Source organism: Lissotriton vulgaris, chromosome 3_1, assembly GCF_964263255.1.
Source record: "Lissotriton vulgaris chromosome 3_1, aLisVul1.2, whole genome shotgun sequence".
Lineage (NCBI taxonomy): Eukaryota > Metazoa > Chordata > Amphibia > Caudata > Salamandridae > Lissotriton > Lissotriton vulgaris.
Genome location: NC_141689.1, coordinates 1468652760 through 1468668675, shown reverse-complemented (window position 1 = coordinate 1468668675; position 15916 = coordinate 1468652760). Strand labels below are relative to the sequence as shown.

General features: G+C 43.6%; 1 pseudogene; it reads right to left on the bottom strand.

Moving 5' to 3' along the window:
- The window catches only part of LOC147728039 (presenilin-associated rhomboid-like protein, mitochondrial), a 104338-nt pseudogene that overhangs the window by 33634 nt on the left and 54788 nt on the right, over positions 1-15916 (bottom strand).

Below are 15916 nucleotides of genomic sequence, written 5' to 3'. Positions count from 1 at the left end.
CTCATTCTCTACCAAGCAAAGAAATCCAACTCTGCTTAATAATAACCCACATCTTCCCATGGCTGAACTGCAACAGCACCTTACATGTGCCACCATCAAGTGTACCCCTGCACTACCAGTTATACATGTTGCTCTTGGGGGGATGCAAAATGTAAGAACACTAGTTAACAAAAGCAGACCTGTACATTAGGGCATTGTTTCTACCTATGACCACCTTTTGCAATTTTCTAGTACAGACAAGGTTCTCCCAACTAATGACAACAGGCGCCTAAAATGGTCACAGCTAACTTTAGATGTAGACAAACTCGAAACAAACAAGTCCAATCTTTTCGCAAGCACTGCAGAGCTACATAGACTGGCCCAACTTCAAGGAGGGCTGGAAGAGATCTTGGTTTCACCTATTTGAACAGTTGACTACCTGCTTTAGCGAATTGTCAAAGAAAGTTTCCCCTTTGGGCGGACTTTACAAATAGTCAACCCTTATACCCACATCACATTAACTTGAGCAACACAAAAGGAGCAAAAGTGATAATAATAATATGAATAGTGAATTCATAAAAAGTGTACAATTTATTTCAGTATATATTAAAAAACATAGAATACAATATTACAGCAATAAGAATACAGTTATACACATAATACTTCTACACACAGTGGGACAAAAATAAGGAAAATAGTTCCAATTAAAATGAGGTGAATACATTAGTAAAAAAAACACACTTTGGCAGTCAGCACGGGTTGAGAGAGGGATGCTCTACAGCTAACAGGAGGGCTGGGGGAAGGGCACAGGAAAGTGAGACGTAGTGATTGGGACCACCTGGGAAGTGAAACAAGTGATATAGAAATGGAGAGCCACTGTGGGCGACAGTTACAATCCAACGATGGGTGCACTTTGGGTAGATCAAAAAGGGAGGATATGTAAAGTAAGATGCAATATGTGAATAACAAATGACTTAGAAAAAGCGCATTACTTATGAAACTTTGTATACATGTACTCGTAAAATATTGGTGCTAATGTTAATTTTTTATTATCAATTGTAGTGACCCCCGAAGAAGGGCCCTATAAGGGCCCGAAATGCATTGGGTTTTATGTTGAATAAAAAACTGCCTGTGATGAACACTGCATCATTCATATTCTTTCAAGAGGCCAGGATCGGCACTGTTAGAATAGAAGAAAACTGAAAATTGGCATAAGAATCTGTTTCGTGGATTTGGACAAAATAACATGGAAATGAAAATGATTAAAGAAAAGTGACAAAACTAGAATAAAAATCAGGATTACTACTGAAAAATGGTTAAAAAACCTTCGAAATTAACATGCACGCCAGGGGCGGCATGACGCTGTGCAAATGGCTGATGGGGCTGAATGCAGCTCCATCTCACATGTTGATCACACAATAGCTTTCCATTTTAGGAGAAGAGTTGTCAGTTTCGAATTTTAAATCTAATCGTAATCCTCATACACAGCTAGACCGCCCGCAGTCTGCTTATTTCGTGTAGATAGGCAAATCGGGTCCACAACCTCACGCCGTACCTGCTTTAGCGAACCAAGACATCCTCACTAAACTGGAAAGAAGACCAGTTCGCAGTTTGTTTCCTTCAACAAGGAGAGTAGGAGCCTCCGGCATCATCTAGCCCATGTCATTAGGGCAAACAATATGAACCAAATAAGGGAGGTGAGAAGATCCTACAAGTTAGCCCAGGGTAGAGCAAAAAGGGAACGGGATAAAAATAGATAGGAGCAAATCAGAGAGGCCTGGGCCAGTAAACCTTCCGAGCAATTCTGGCTTTTAGTAACTAGGGGGATGTAAATAGACCCCTGATGCCGACTAATACAGTTTCAACAGCAGACTGGTGTGATCACTTCTTGTCACTCTATTCTGGACCCTCTGTCACTGATATTGAAGACCCCTGCCTTGGATATACTCATCCTATAGCCATTGATTTCTACTCTAAAGATAAAATCATTACAAGTCTCAACTGTATTGTAAGGACCAAAGCCCCTGGCCCAGATGGCATTTAGGGTGACGTTTTTGTGAATGATCCCGACAACTGGACAACCTACATCTTGGCCCTAGCAAATGGGATTGGAGCGAGGCCCAAATAGCAACCTCGTTTAAGGGAGTGAAGGTAATCCCAGTATATAAGAAGGGCGATAGATCCATACTATCTAATTACAGGCCTATTAACCTCATTGATTGTGTTCACAAGATGTTCGCTTGTGCACTTCTTTTGAAGATGCAGGCCTGGACCAGCGACCATAATATTCTGTTCCCATATCAGGCTGGGTTAAGTAAAAACATAAGCACCATCGACCAGATGTTCCAATTTCTCCTATTGACCTGGAAACTGTGGTTAATTGTCAGGGTATACTCTATGTCGCTTTAATTGATTTAAGGTCCGCTTGTGACCTAGTCCCAAGCACAAGCTCTGGATTGTTCTCAATGAGATGGGCCTCCCCTCTATGGTCTTAGCCCTTGTTATCAGCCTCCATGAGGCCAACTATGCAAGGGTTTGTTGGGCCAATCAAGGACAGCATATCGATTTGATTAAAGTCAGCAAGGGGGTCTAACAGGGCTGCATATTGGCACCTCCACTCGTCTCGTTATTTGTAAATGGTGTAGTCCACCACCTTTCTGAGGTCCCTGCAGATGCCCCCAACCTAGGAGGCAACAAAGTGGTAACACTGTTGTTTGCTGACAACACATTGTTAGTTTCTAAAACCTCTAGAGGGCTACAATTTCTTTTAGATCGCTTAACACCATCGATGCTAGTGTTATTTTCCTCCTGTGCTGGCACTTGAGATACCCCATTGTTCATGACGAGCTCAGCTCATCATGAGTGTATGGAGGTGTACATCATGACGAGCTGAGCTCGTCATGAGCGTCCAAGGAGTTAAAGGCTTTCTGTGATTCCCAAGGCCTAGAGGTTAATACCTCAATGACAAAGCTTTTAATGTTGAACTCACACAAAATGTATAAAGAGAAGCTAACACTAGCTGGGGTCCCACTGGAGAGAGTGAATACCTTTGACTATCTGGGGATCACTCTCTCGGACGATATGTCCTGGAAACCCCAGGAATCAAAGTGCATGCTCCGACAGAGAAAGATAACTGGGGCTTTGATTAAAGGGCACAGTATTTCCCAGACCAGTAGCAGCCCTTCTCCACATATATGACTGCAAGGCAGTAGGCTCAGCATTGTATGGTGCAGAACTGTGGCGATTCAAAAAGATGGAACGCCTTTTGACCACAGAGAATACATTTCTGAGGGCCCTGGTTTCACTCCCGGAGAGCACCACTCTTCATCTATTAAGGCTAGATATGAGACTAGTTACCATTATCGTGAGGGCGAAGTTACACCCCTTTCTATTTTGGCTTCACTTAAATTCCACCCCTGAGCTCCTTCCTTATGCTGCCCTCTCCGAAGTAAAGGCACTTGATCACTATATATGGATTTGCAAGGGATTGATAATGAAATAATATTAGAATTGGGTGGCGCAGTCTTCATTATCGTATCCTTCCTGACTTGCCTTACCATGGAGTTCACAGAGTTCAAACTGTCTGGTTCATACAAAAAATATCTGGAAGCTATCAGGATTCCTCAGGATTTGAATCTTCACATGCAATTCAGATTCAGTTCACTTCCTTTGAACTCTTTTACGGCTTCCTGGTGACAGCCATCTATTCCATCACAGTTTTTCCTGGCTGTCCCCTTGCTATAATTTTTGCCTGTCCACTTTATCAGCGGCCGAGATGCAAATGGCTTGTTCCCATTTGCAAACACTTTGGCATTCATTGCCATCGTGAGGCACTGCTCATTTTAAAATCTGATCCCAGTCTCCTGGTAGTCTGGGCAGTAGCAAAGTTTCTCAGTAATATGTGGGCAATCAGAAGGTCTATGCTGAAACTGTAACATCATCATTCTTGTAAATGTGTAGCAATGAGGTGTTGAATGGAGAAGTACAATGCACAAGCAAACTCCCAGCTCCAGCCACAGCTCTGCGTTGCTTTGAAATCCACGCTGATGTCAACTGTTGAACTTGGCTCCTCCTAGGTATAGCAGAAGATGTGGTCTTCGATCCAGCAGCTTGAAAAGGAAGTGACACCATACTTAATGATCTGGTTAACTAATATGCAAACAGGTAAACGTGACACACACATAACTGTATGTAAGTTTTACACAATAGCTAAATATGCTATGCAGAAGGGGCTACATTTTCTAAAGCCCTTCCCCAAGGATTGAGATCTCCTTAATAAATCAGTATTCCATATTTGGAAACAATATATGGCACACTTACTTGATGGGCAGATGCGGATGGGTTTTAATGCTGCAGCCAGGATGTCTCGCATACCCTGGAAGGGTGCTTTCTGCAGCTCTGAGGAAATGCTGCCAGCAGCTGTAATGAGACATACATGTCCATATTCAAGTACAAAGGATGATAGAAATGAGTTAATATGTATATGTCATTGTTATAGACAAATGATATGCTATTTCTGGCCAGGGTGCCGCATGTTTCCCTACTGACCTTTACATGTGGGACCCTGATCACCAATAACAGTTGTCAGCTGTTACCACCTCACAGCACTGACATCAACAAGATATCACGTTATGAAACAATCATATATTAGAAGGTAACTAGTATTTGAAGGAAGGTGGTAATTATGGGGAACAGCTCTGCCTATCTTAGGGTACAATTTCATGTTGGGCCCATCATGCATCATTACTATGATGTTGTCTGTTCACAAATCTAAAGGAGTGTACCTCAACATGCACACCAGTTTGTCCTTCACACATCTGATCATGTCACTACATTACAGAGCTAATATGTGAGATGTCTAATAGTTAGCTGAGTTTTGGTGAACATTTGTGTTTCCCCCATCTCCCCCCAGTCACAAATCCTATTTAGGACATTTGTTTGGTGTAATGTTTGTGTGACCAGTGTTCCCATTATACATGACATGGTAGATTTTAGCTCTCACTGGATGAGGTCTTCTACAGCACACATCCTAAACTGGTATATTTAACTTGTTGCTCATATATGAGTATACAGTATAAGAGGAGGCATGCTGATGTTCAACATGTGGCTAGTACCACACATTGTGGTAAGGTGTAGAGGTTTGAATGGTTGATCCCTATATTGGATCAACATTGTGCGGTTCAGCCACCATATGTATTAATTTCACTTCCTCAACATCCACCTTAGCAGCCCATAAACCCCTCTAAAATCACAACCCTACTACCATCAGTGCCTCATCCATATCAATTTCCACACATGTGGGCCCTAGGACTTTGCTTGAGAGTTGTCATGTCATTGACTTACAATCCAGTTTTGGCTACTCCACTTCATATGACACAATATAGCCTAATATGTACATACTGCACTCATTTGCCATACATTGAAAGTCATCCTTTCACTAGCCAACATGTTGTGATATGGTATGCTGTAATGTACCATATGTGGGCATATTGAGATTGGGGACAACAGTAATGTTTGCCACAGCATATTGCATACATTATATCCACATTTTATGAGTATTCAGGTACATCATTCTGGGGTTTACTTTCCAGGGTCCCGTATCCACCCAGTGTGGGGTTCCTGACCAGATGTCAAAGCCAACCTTATAGTAGAAATTACTGCAGGGACTCGATTCCTAGACAACATTGTAGGGCCTACAAAGAAATTAGTGTTTGTCAGTGAATGTTCCAGTTGCCACATGTGATGCACTAGATATCAGAGTTCAGTTCACAGGTCTGGTACTGTTGATGGATTACAGTAATATGTTGATGGGTTGTCTGGTAACAATGTAAGCTTTAGGACCCTCTACTGACCACTATCACAAAAAAGTTTGTGATGGTGGTGTGGATTGTTGTGGCTGATGGTGTTGCCTGAGGAAAACAAGAAGAGAGCAAGGGAAACTAAGGGGTTCGTACTTGTTCCCAATTCTACACATTACTAATCAATGTGGTTGGACCCACTGAGCAAGTGTGTGTTGATCACTGTTATGATGAGCACATGAAACTATTAGGTTTTCTTAAAAGACCCCTCGCACACCATCCTAGTTGGTGCCATGCTTCATCATTGGGGTCCCAACCGGGTGGCCGAATGCTCCCCGGTGGTGCTACAATGCATGATTACAGCGAAGCTGGTGTGGTGTGAATCATGTGATGAATGCGAAATAAAAATATAGCTGGGAATCCTTGCCTGAAATATTTGTTAATGATGGCCCAGGATATGTTTAAAAGTTGGTGGTGCAACTACTGGAGGAATATTATTTACTACTAGTTGGGTAGTAACATGATCTACATGTTTCAGCCCAAAAAAGGTGAGTACAGTGGGCTTTCTTCAGGACCTGGTAAGTGAAAAACGTGAATTTAGGAGAGGTACCTACACACGCGCTGAGGTGTCTGGGTGAAACTTAAGGGTGTCCAAGTACTTACTGACTGTCAAATAAAAACCTGTATAGATAAAAAAGAGACAAAACACAACACATAAAATAGCAACATAAAATGCAATCTTCAGTTTGTGCCACTGTTTAGGTCTCAGGTAAGTGGACACAACAGTGAAATATTACATAGCCATTGTTGAGTGGCGGCGGATGCTGCCGAAAAATCGTGGTGCATGCAGTGACATTGTTGCGACATGCAGCGATGGATCTCCAGACTCCCAGCAGATGCAGGGACCTCTGCTACAGTGACTGTACTCTGGCTGTATGTGGCAATAGAAGAGAACAGAAAAAAAGCAATCAAAAATGTACATGTGCAGCTTGTCACTAATTTCCCCACTGCATCTACATGCTAACAGTAATGCGTCGTGGATGGGGCACTTTGTCCATTGCCATTTACCAGTGTTAAATACTCCTGCAGGGGTGGGCCGCTGTTTGGGACTGAGGAAATGGTATTTGCCTTTGCCAACACAAAGGATTCTAGGACTTGTAGTGCAATGTACGAAAGAAGCCACATGACTCACCATGGTTTTTACACATACTTGGGACAACATCCATAGTCACTATTGTGGTGCAACACAGCCAGATATTTCACATTAATGGTTTGGTTATTACATGTACCTTGTACCAGATTACCGATATCACTCACAGGCAGCCCATGGAGCATGTGGGGGTGTATAGTGTTGAGGACATCCACCTCTAGTGGAGTAAAATGTAGGCGGGGTTCAGATTTTACACCAAGGAGAACTCTGGCCACCTCAATCCTTGCGTACTTCTCCCTCACCCACCTCCTCTTGTCCTGCCACGTCTTCTTTATGTCAGTTACAGTTTGGACATCCTCCCCCAATGCTGTGACTGAAGTGGCTACATTGTGGCATAGGGCTGCCTTCTGTGTGCCAATGGTGCTTTAAGGGGGAGTACAATGGAGCCTTTTGTAGTGCCTAACAATTAACTCAAGGATCATGGGGGTCTCCTACTCAGTGTCGTTTTTTGTTCCTCCTCTAGTGCAGCATTTTTTGAGGCAAGGTGCAGAGCAGGCGTGCAGGAACTCTGTATGGCCAAACCTGGGCCTAGTTGTTTGCTGCTTTTATTTGGCTTATAGTGCAGTTCTTACAGGTGGTGCCAATTGACTGCAGGTATCAGTGATTAGACGTTATCCTTCCAAAGCTGGAGAGTCTTACCCGCCTGCGTAGATTCTGCCCCAACTGCGGACATAACGATACGAGTCGCAAATGACCTTTGTGATTAGCAAAAGTCATAAAGTTATACTTTTGCTGTGGTAAATATTTGATTTACCTTCCTAATTTCTATGCAGGTAAGTACTTAAACAAAAATAACTCAATCGGAAAGAAAGACGCAGAGTCCGTGGTGTTAGAGTTCTTAGGGGTTTTATTCCTTAAAAAGGAATGGTTCTGGTACCGGATATCGGGTTCCTGACACCACTGGGGTGCAGGAAGGGATAGAGCATACTTTATTGACAAGACATAACTTTTATACTTAAACCATATAATGAATACCAATACAGTAGGCGTAACAGCTGAGAGAAACAAGATAAAAACACACACGTGTTAGCAATACGTAATCAAAAAGGCGTGAACTAGGCGTGAACATAGAGGTGTGTGCTAGAAACGTCACATGTAAGTGTCACAAGTAGGTGGGTACATAGCAGAATTTTGCAATGTCAGCAGAAATCTGAGGTCTGGATGCGCGCGCAGCTGTATGACGTGTGATTGACGTGGAGCTGGAGGGTGCAGGGGACTTGACATTTACACTAGCGGAAAGAGACAGAAGTCTGGCATGTCAGATCAGCTCGTACCTATATCATATCTAATATCTGATGTTTGGGAACCATATTATCTAGAGGGAAAGGTCTCTAGGGCAGAGGCTATTCTATACTGACTGTGAGTGCGTGTATAGGCGTCTACGTGTCTGCATGAGATGCGAGGGGGCATGGGCCTACTATGGTAACAGAAGCTATGAATTACTTGCACGGAGACAGTGAGGCCGGGCCCTTTGCTCTGCAGCTGGAAGGATGTTTACTTGAACTAGCAGGCAGGAATGTATGTTTGAGGAACGGAGCAGATAATTCGAAGGTTGAATACAGTCTTGGCAGGCAGCAGGCTGAGCTAAGCGCCGTTAGCCGCGCAGGGAGTAAGGCAGAGGTCACGGGTACAGAGGCAGCCCAGGCTGAGGCGTTCAGAGTCAGAAAGCAGGAAAAGGCTCGATGGCAGAATTCAGAGGCCTACTTCGCCAGAGCTGAAAAACGTGTAAAGTACACCACAAAAAGACGTTGGCATGGCATACTTAGGAACGGAATATTCAACCCGTTCAGGGTGGATCTGAAAGAGGACATGTTAACGTTGGACGCAAATGTATTTGCGTCTTCATAGCTGGCACAGGAGGGAAGTTACATGCACTTTAAGCTCGTACATGGAGACGGTGGGGTACACGTTAGGGAACATTTCTTGACCATAAAATTTATATTTCCTCATTCCCTCCTTGTTCCCTACGGACCCTTCATGATATATCGATCCTCATGAACCGATCAGTCTGTTCTTGTAACATCATTTGCTCTTCTTTCTTCTTTTCACGTTTTGAGTGAAAACTGGAATGTGGAATACATGATGTGGCGCACAGACCACAAATCGCTGGCCCACACTGTAGGCACAGGCAGCAACTGAATACTATGACAAGGGCAATGCCTAGGAAGGATAGGATCTTCCATCCCCAAGCGGTCAACGTTGTCCAGAACCAACCGGACCAAGTCCAGGTGCCTGGATTCTGATGTATCAAACTTGCAATTTTATGAAGACGTGTGATAGCTTTATATACTGTTGGCGCGTTTTCTGGAATGAAAACACAGCAACTTGACCCGATGACCTTACAAGCTCCGCCTCTATCTGCTAGGATGACGTCAATAACAAGACGATTTTGGAGAACAACAACCCGCATGGCAGATTGCTCCTCTGTTAAGTTGCCTAGAGCGGAGGTAGTTTCATTCACTACTGCTTCGAGGGTTCTAGTTAATCTTCGTATCAGTTTACTATTAAAGACAGTACCTAAGTAGGGGAAGAAACCTTTATTGAAGTCTGTGCATTGCTCCCATGCCGTTTCAGTATAGTCGACAATCGGGAGATCTCTTCGGAGTCTATTCTTTACTAGATTTGTATTCCTGTGATAATCAGGAGGGGCTAGAAAAACAGGTGGTAGAAGGAATGCAATGTAACAGGTACCATCCCAATCTGGAGGTAAGCATATGTATGCGGTATGGCCACAAACAAAGTAGGAATGACGAGTAGCTCTAAATGAAGACTTGCCTTGATCACTGAATTCGACCACAGTAGTACATTTACTATGACCTAAGTGTACTGAACCCTTCTTTCTGACACATAAGTCACCTGTGACTGGTAATACTGACATAGCAGGCAAAACTGGTGCAGCTTCGGATTCGACAGTAAGAATCATAAGGTTAATTGTATAATTACCTAATCCATATACTTCATTTTCTAGATCAGTTCCTATCCTAGTGGGGAGTCCCTTCTTGTCAGGATAACAGGCGTTAAGCAGAACTAAGTTCAGGTTTCCCCAAACCCAATTTCCTTCGAAAACAGCAATATCAGGATCTAAGGAATTAATTATTCTAAACCATGCTCCACATGAGCCATTCTGTGTGAACGGGTACGGAAAGAGGGGCAGAACTCCCTTGTATTTCTGATAGGGAGGGAGTCGGCCACATATCCAACAGTTTGTAGCATTATTAGTCTGATGGGAGTGATGTAACATACTAATGAATGTGTTGTTGCGTAGCGCAAGTCTGTAAGATAACTCATGAGGGGGTAATTCGCTAAAAGAATGCTCGGCAGTGACATTGTAAGCAGATTGTTCACGCTTGAAGATAGGGTAATATATAGGCAGCAATATACTGGTAGCAATAATCAAAAGACTTAGAAAAAACATAACCAATAATGTCACTATACAGTGACTACGGAGTGATTTACAATATGCACGTTTCTTGAGTTGTCTCTCTCTCTCTCTATCTCGGTCTAGGGGATACATGTCAGAAACTATTTAACCGATTCACCTAGGGGAGGACTTAAACAATTAAACTGTCTGACTTGCTAGACCGTAGTTTCGTTTTATACTCCTCTTGGGGAGTTTTCTCTCTCTTGGGAACTTTAAAGTCACTAGTATCGAGGCAGTCTTTTGAGGGGGTGGAAGAGTCAGTCTCTGGCAACAGTTCATTAAATTTTTTAATATGACTCGTGTGGATCCACCCCTTTCGGCCCTCAACTTTAATTGCCGTCCTCGTGGTCAGAAGGACGATCTTCGGCTCCTTCCAGCGGGGCTCCAGCGGGCTTTTCCTGTCGAAGTTGCAAATCAACACAGTGTCACCTGGACGGACATCGTGTGGCTTTACATCAGTGTTGTCGGGAAAGGCTGCGGCAACCTGTGAACGACATGATTGGAGTGCGGACATCAAGGAGGCAAGGTAATCTGTCAGCATATTACAATCAACATCGGTTATTTTCTTAGGCATGGGCGTCCCCCACATATTTGGTGGTCGGCCAAAGACCACCTCATACGGGGATAGTCCTGATCTCGAATGGGGGACCATTCTCATATAGAACAGTGCAACTGGCAGGGCGACTATCCAGTCGACCCCTTTCTCTTTACATATTTTGGCAAGGCGTGTTTTCAGTGTCTGGTTATGTCTTTCTACAAGGCCAGCTGCCTCGGGATGTCGGACGCAATGGAATTTCCACTGATATCCTAGCAGAAGTGAAACCTGCTTCATGAGCTCGCATGAGAATGGCTGTCCGTTATCTGAGTACACGATACGAGGCAAGCCGTACCGTGGGAAGAATTCTCGAACCAGCTGCCTGGCCGTGGTCGGGGCAGTGTAATCTGGGACTGGATATGCTTCGGTCCAACGGGAAAGTGCACAAACAACTACGAGGACATACTTGAATCCTCGACAACGGTCCATCTGGATATAATCCATCTGGAGGACTTCAAAAGGGTGATCAGGAGGGTGAAATCCACCTTGCTCTACAGGGACGCTTTTACCTGGATTGAACTGACAACAGATCATGCAAGTACGCACTTTCTGTTTTGCTGCTGCTCGTAAATGTTTGTTGTACCAGAGATTCTGTAAACTGTCTAACATAGCTTTTTCTCCTAGGTGTGCTGGACTATGCGCTGTATTTATTATGACTTGAACCATAGAGTCGGGGAGAAACCATGTAGATTTTCCCTTCGTCATCCATCCTTGATCTGTCTGGATCCCTCCTAGTTCAGTCCATTTCTTGATTTCATCTGGAGTAGCATGTGTCTGAATATCGATTACATCTAGTGTGGGATCCCTAACTGTCATACAATGTGTCGGCACTATTGTCTTTGTCACATCAGTTGTCTGGGTGTGAGTCAATGCTGTATGTTTTGCTGTTTGGTCTGCCAGGTCGTTACCCTGGGAAATGGAATCTGTAACTTTAGTATGTGCTTTACACTTCATGATGGATATGCCTGAAGGCAGATGTATTGCTTCTAATAGTGCTTGAATGAGGGGACCGTGTTGGATCTTGGCACCGTGAGAGGTCAAAAAACCTCGTTCTTGCCATAACACTCCGAAGTCGTGTACGACTCCGAAAGCATAACGTGAATCTGTGTATATGTTAACATTTCTGTTCTTGGCTAGTATACAGGCTCGGGTCAGAGCGATGAGCTCTGCTGCTTGAGTGGACCGTGTATCAATATGATATGTTTCTTTAACTTCAGTTTCAGTGGTCACTGCATACGCGGCCACTAATTCTCCTGTGTTTGTTCTCATACATGAACCATCCACGTAAAGTGTCAGATCTGGATTTGTCTGTGGAACATCTGTTAAGTCTCGTCGGGGCTTTGTTACTGCATTAATGATCTCTATACAATCATGCGGGGCTGAATTTGTCATAATCGAAGGTAACAATGTTGCAGGATTCAGAATGTTACAGCGTCTGATTTCTATGTGTGTCTGGAATAGCGTCAATTCATAACCTGTCAGTCGTGCTATAGTCAAGTGTTGAGTCTGGGTTCGGTTTAGAAGAACCTCTACAGAATGTGGAACTTGTACTGTTAATGGATGTCCTAATACGATTGAGTCGCTCTGTCTGATTGCTAGGGCTGTCGCTGCAACTGACTTTAAGCACGCAGGGAGCGCCTGGGCTACTGAATCCAATGTACTTGAAAAATAAGCACAAGGCTTATGTGAACCTGCTTGATCTTGAGTGAGGACAGACAACGCTGTACCATCACGTTCTGTAACAAAAAGCGTAAAAGGTTTGCTGTAACATGGTGTCGCTAAAACTGGTGCTTGACATAAAGCTTTCTTTAATTCCTCAAAGGCCTGTGTATGCTCCTGAGTCCAAGGAAGGGCAGTCGAAGTCGCTGCCTCCTGTGTTGTCAGCTGAATGAGTGGTTTAGCTAGAAATGCATACTGGGGAATCCATTGTCTGCAGTACGAGGTGAGGCCTATGAAGGCTCGCACTTCCTTTTGTGTCTGGGGTTGTGGCATATTTACAATTAACTGGATGCGGTCAGGTGTGAGCTGTCTCCCCACTTTGGACAGCAAGTGACCCAAGTACACAACTTGCTGAACACAGAATTGTAGCTTCGAAGGAGACACCTTGTGTCCTTTGTCGGCCAGAAAATGCAAAACTGTCAGTGATGCTTGTTCACATTCGGGTTCACTTCGTACGGTGATCAGCAGATCATCGACGTACTGTAATAAGGCGGTATTAACTGGCATTTGGATACAATCAAGTTGTCTTTTCAGTGCTTGACTATAGATGCTGGGGCTTTCTGTGAATCCTTGAGGTGCGCGTGAAAATTTGAAACTTCGTCCATTTAAACTGAATCCGAAGAGGTATTGGCTCTCTGGATCAATGGGCACACTGAAGAAGGCGTTCTTGAGGTCAATTACAGTAAAGAACGTCGCTTCTGAATCAATAGCAGTCAATAAGGATGAGATGTCGGGAACCACAGGGTACTGTGGAACAATGCATTTATTCAGTTCTCGTAAATCAATCACCAGCCGATATACTGGCGGTGCATTGGGATCAGTACGTTTAAGAATCGGAATGATAGGGGAATTACAGATATTGGAGTCGGTCTCTACGACCACTCCTTGGGCAATGAGCTCTTCAATGATTTCCAGTAAAGCCACTACAGCATCGGGTGGTAACTTGTATTATCTGATTCGCGGCAAAACAACTCCTGGTTTGAGTGTAACACGGTATGGTGTGATGTGCATGCAACCTACGTCGGTTGGGCCTTGTGCCCACAGGTGTTTCGGTAAATTTTTTAATCTGACATCAAACTCTCGTAATACATAGTGACCCTTAAAGTCACGCAGGAAAAGTCTAACTCCTTCCGGAGAACAACATATCACAGCTCCTAGAGCCTTCAATGTTTTGATACCTAACAAGTTTTCTGGACATGACTTCGTGAGTAACAAGTCTGTAACGCGTGATAATGGACCCACAGCTAGGGGGACTGGTTTCGATACCTCATTTACAATAGGCTGTCCTGAAAAACCAAGGGAAACATTCTGTGAGCCTGAGAGGGGTGCCCCTGGGACTTCATTATGGCTGATTGTTGTGCGGCTTGCCCCTGTGTCAATTAAAAACTTTCTGTCTTTTCCCAATACTTGACTGTGTACATAAGGACCCTCTTGATTTACAGGAATCTCAATAAGGGGCAAGCCAACCTCCCTCTCTAGGCTGTTTCATGTGTATCGCTGATAATTGGGATAATCAGATTGGGCATACTGGTTCATCTGTCGTGAAACTTGCTGTGTCGCGGCAATGGGCTGTGGCTGTGATACAGCTGCGGTCTGTGCTGTATGTGGTGAGGTATGCATAGGTTGTGAATTCTGTTAAGTCTGTTGCTGGACCTGGTCTTGTCTAGGCGGATGCGGTCTTTCTTTAGTTTTACCTGTTGCTATATTGTGTTTCAGGACTGGACATTCATGTACGTAGTGACCTGGCTGCTTGCAATAGTTGCATGTCCCTTTAACGGGAGCTGCTGCATTACCTGTCTGGGTCGTACCCTTTCTCTGGCCGTCGGCTGGAACCGACTGGGCCACTAACATTTTCATTTTCGTGTCTTTCATACGTCTCTGTTCGTGATCCTGTTCTTCTCTAATTCTGTTCTGGTGGTATTGTAACATTTGTAACATCTGGGATGGCGTATTTGCTTGCCATGTACTTTCAACTTTATATACGCGGTTCTTAACTGATGTCAGGGAATTCTCGACTAACTTTGTTACAAAAAGATGCGGGTACGACTCGCTACCTGGTTTTAGGCCACTATTAATAATGAAACATTTCTCGAATCTTGAATAGAAGTCACTGGTATCTTCATCGTGTTTCTGTTTACAGGCTGAGATTGCGTCCCAGTCTTCCTTTTTAGTTGTCAATAATCTTGGCAAGACCTGTACTATTAAACCTGGTAATGCTTTTGCTTTGTCCCCAAGGCCTAGCCTTGGGGTACGACCTTTTTCCTCGTCTTCTATTTCAGTCCATATAATCTTTTTATCTCCCACCTCCCATTCTTTTTCCTTGAGTTTCTCGTAGATGCCGGTGGGCAGCAGTACTTTTAACAATTTCATAATATCCGTATACGTGTAATCTCCCATGAGTAACATGTCTTTAAGTTCTCGGTGAAAACCTGCAGGGTCTTTATCATGACAGGGTACTAGTTTCTTCATTTCTAACAATTCTAACTTTGTTAAAGGTGTGTACACAAACACACGTTCCAAGGCATGATTGGCATTCATAACGGGGTGTACTTCTCGTAAAGGATTCTGCCTGTCAAAATGCTCAAAATGACACATTTTTCTTTCTGGAGGCGGAGCTGAAACATATTGTGGGCCTAAGAAAGCGTTATATTTACGTCGTTGTTCTAGAATTATTTGAATTTATCTGGTACTTAGGCCTCTCCATCTATTCATAAGTAGTGCTTCTAATGTATCCGGTAAGGGACCTGGATCAGAATGTTGTTGTCTGTATAACGTGATGAGATGCTGAATCATGTATACACCAGCTAATTTCTGCTCGTCTGGGGAAAGGTTCAGAAATGTCTGTGCTACTGTATCATCATTGTATGCGCTAGGATTGTTAGCCCATAGTACTGCTGACCGGGCTAGTTCTTGTTCATCCATAGAATTGAGTACATGGTACCCCATTTGTTCTTGAAGAATTTTATCGGTAACTTGAAACAGATATTCAGGAGAACTTGGTTTTGATATGCCAGAGAGGAAAACTCTCTTGCTTTCCGGACGAATGCCTTTCCTAAGGTAATTTCCCTTACCTACATACGCTATCATTTCTTTAGTCGTTTCTGGTTCTTCAGGTTCGTCCTCCTCGGAGGAGTTGTCATTTTCTTTTTCCTTTTCTTGTTCTTTTCTGTGTATTTCTATTACTTCCTTTCTGA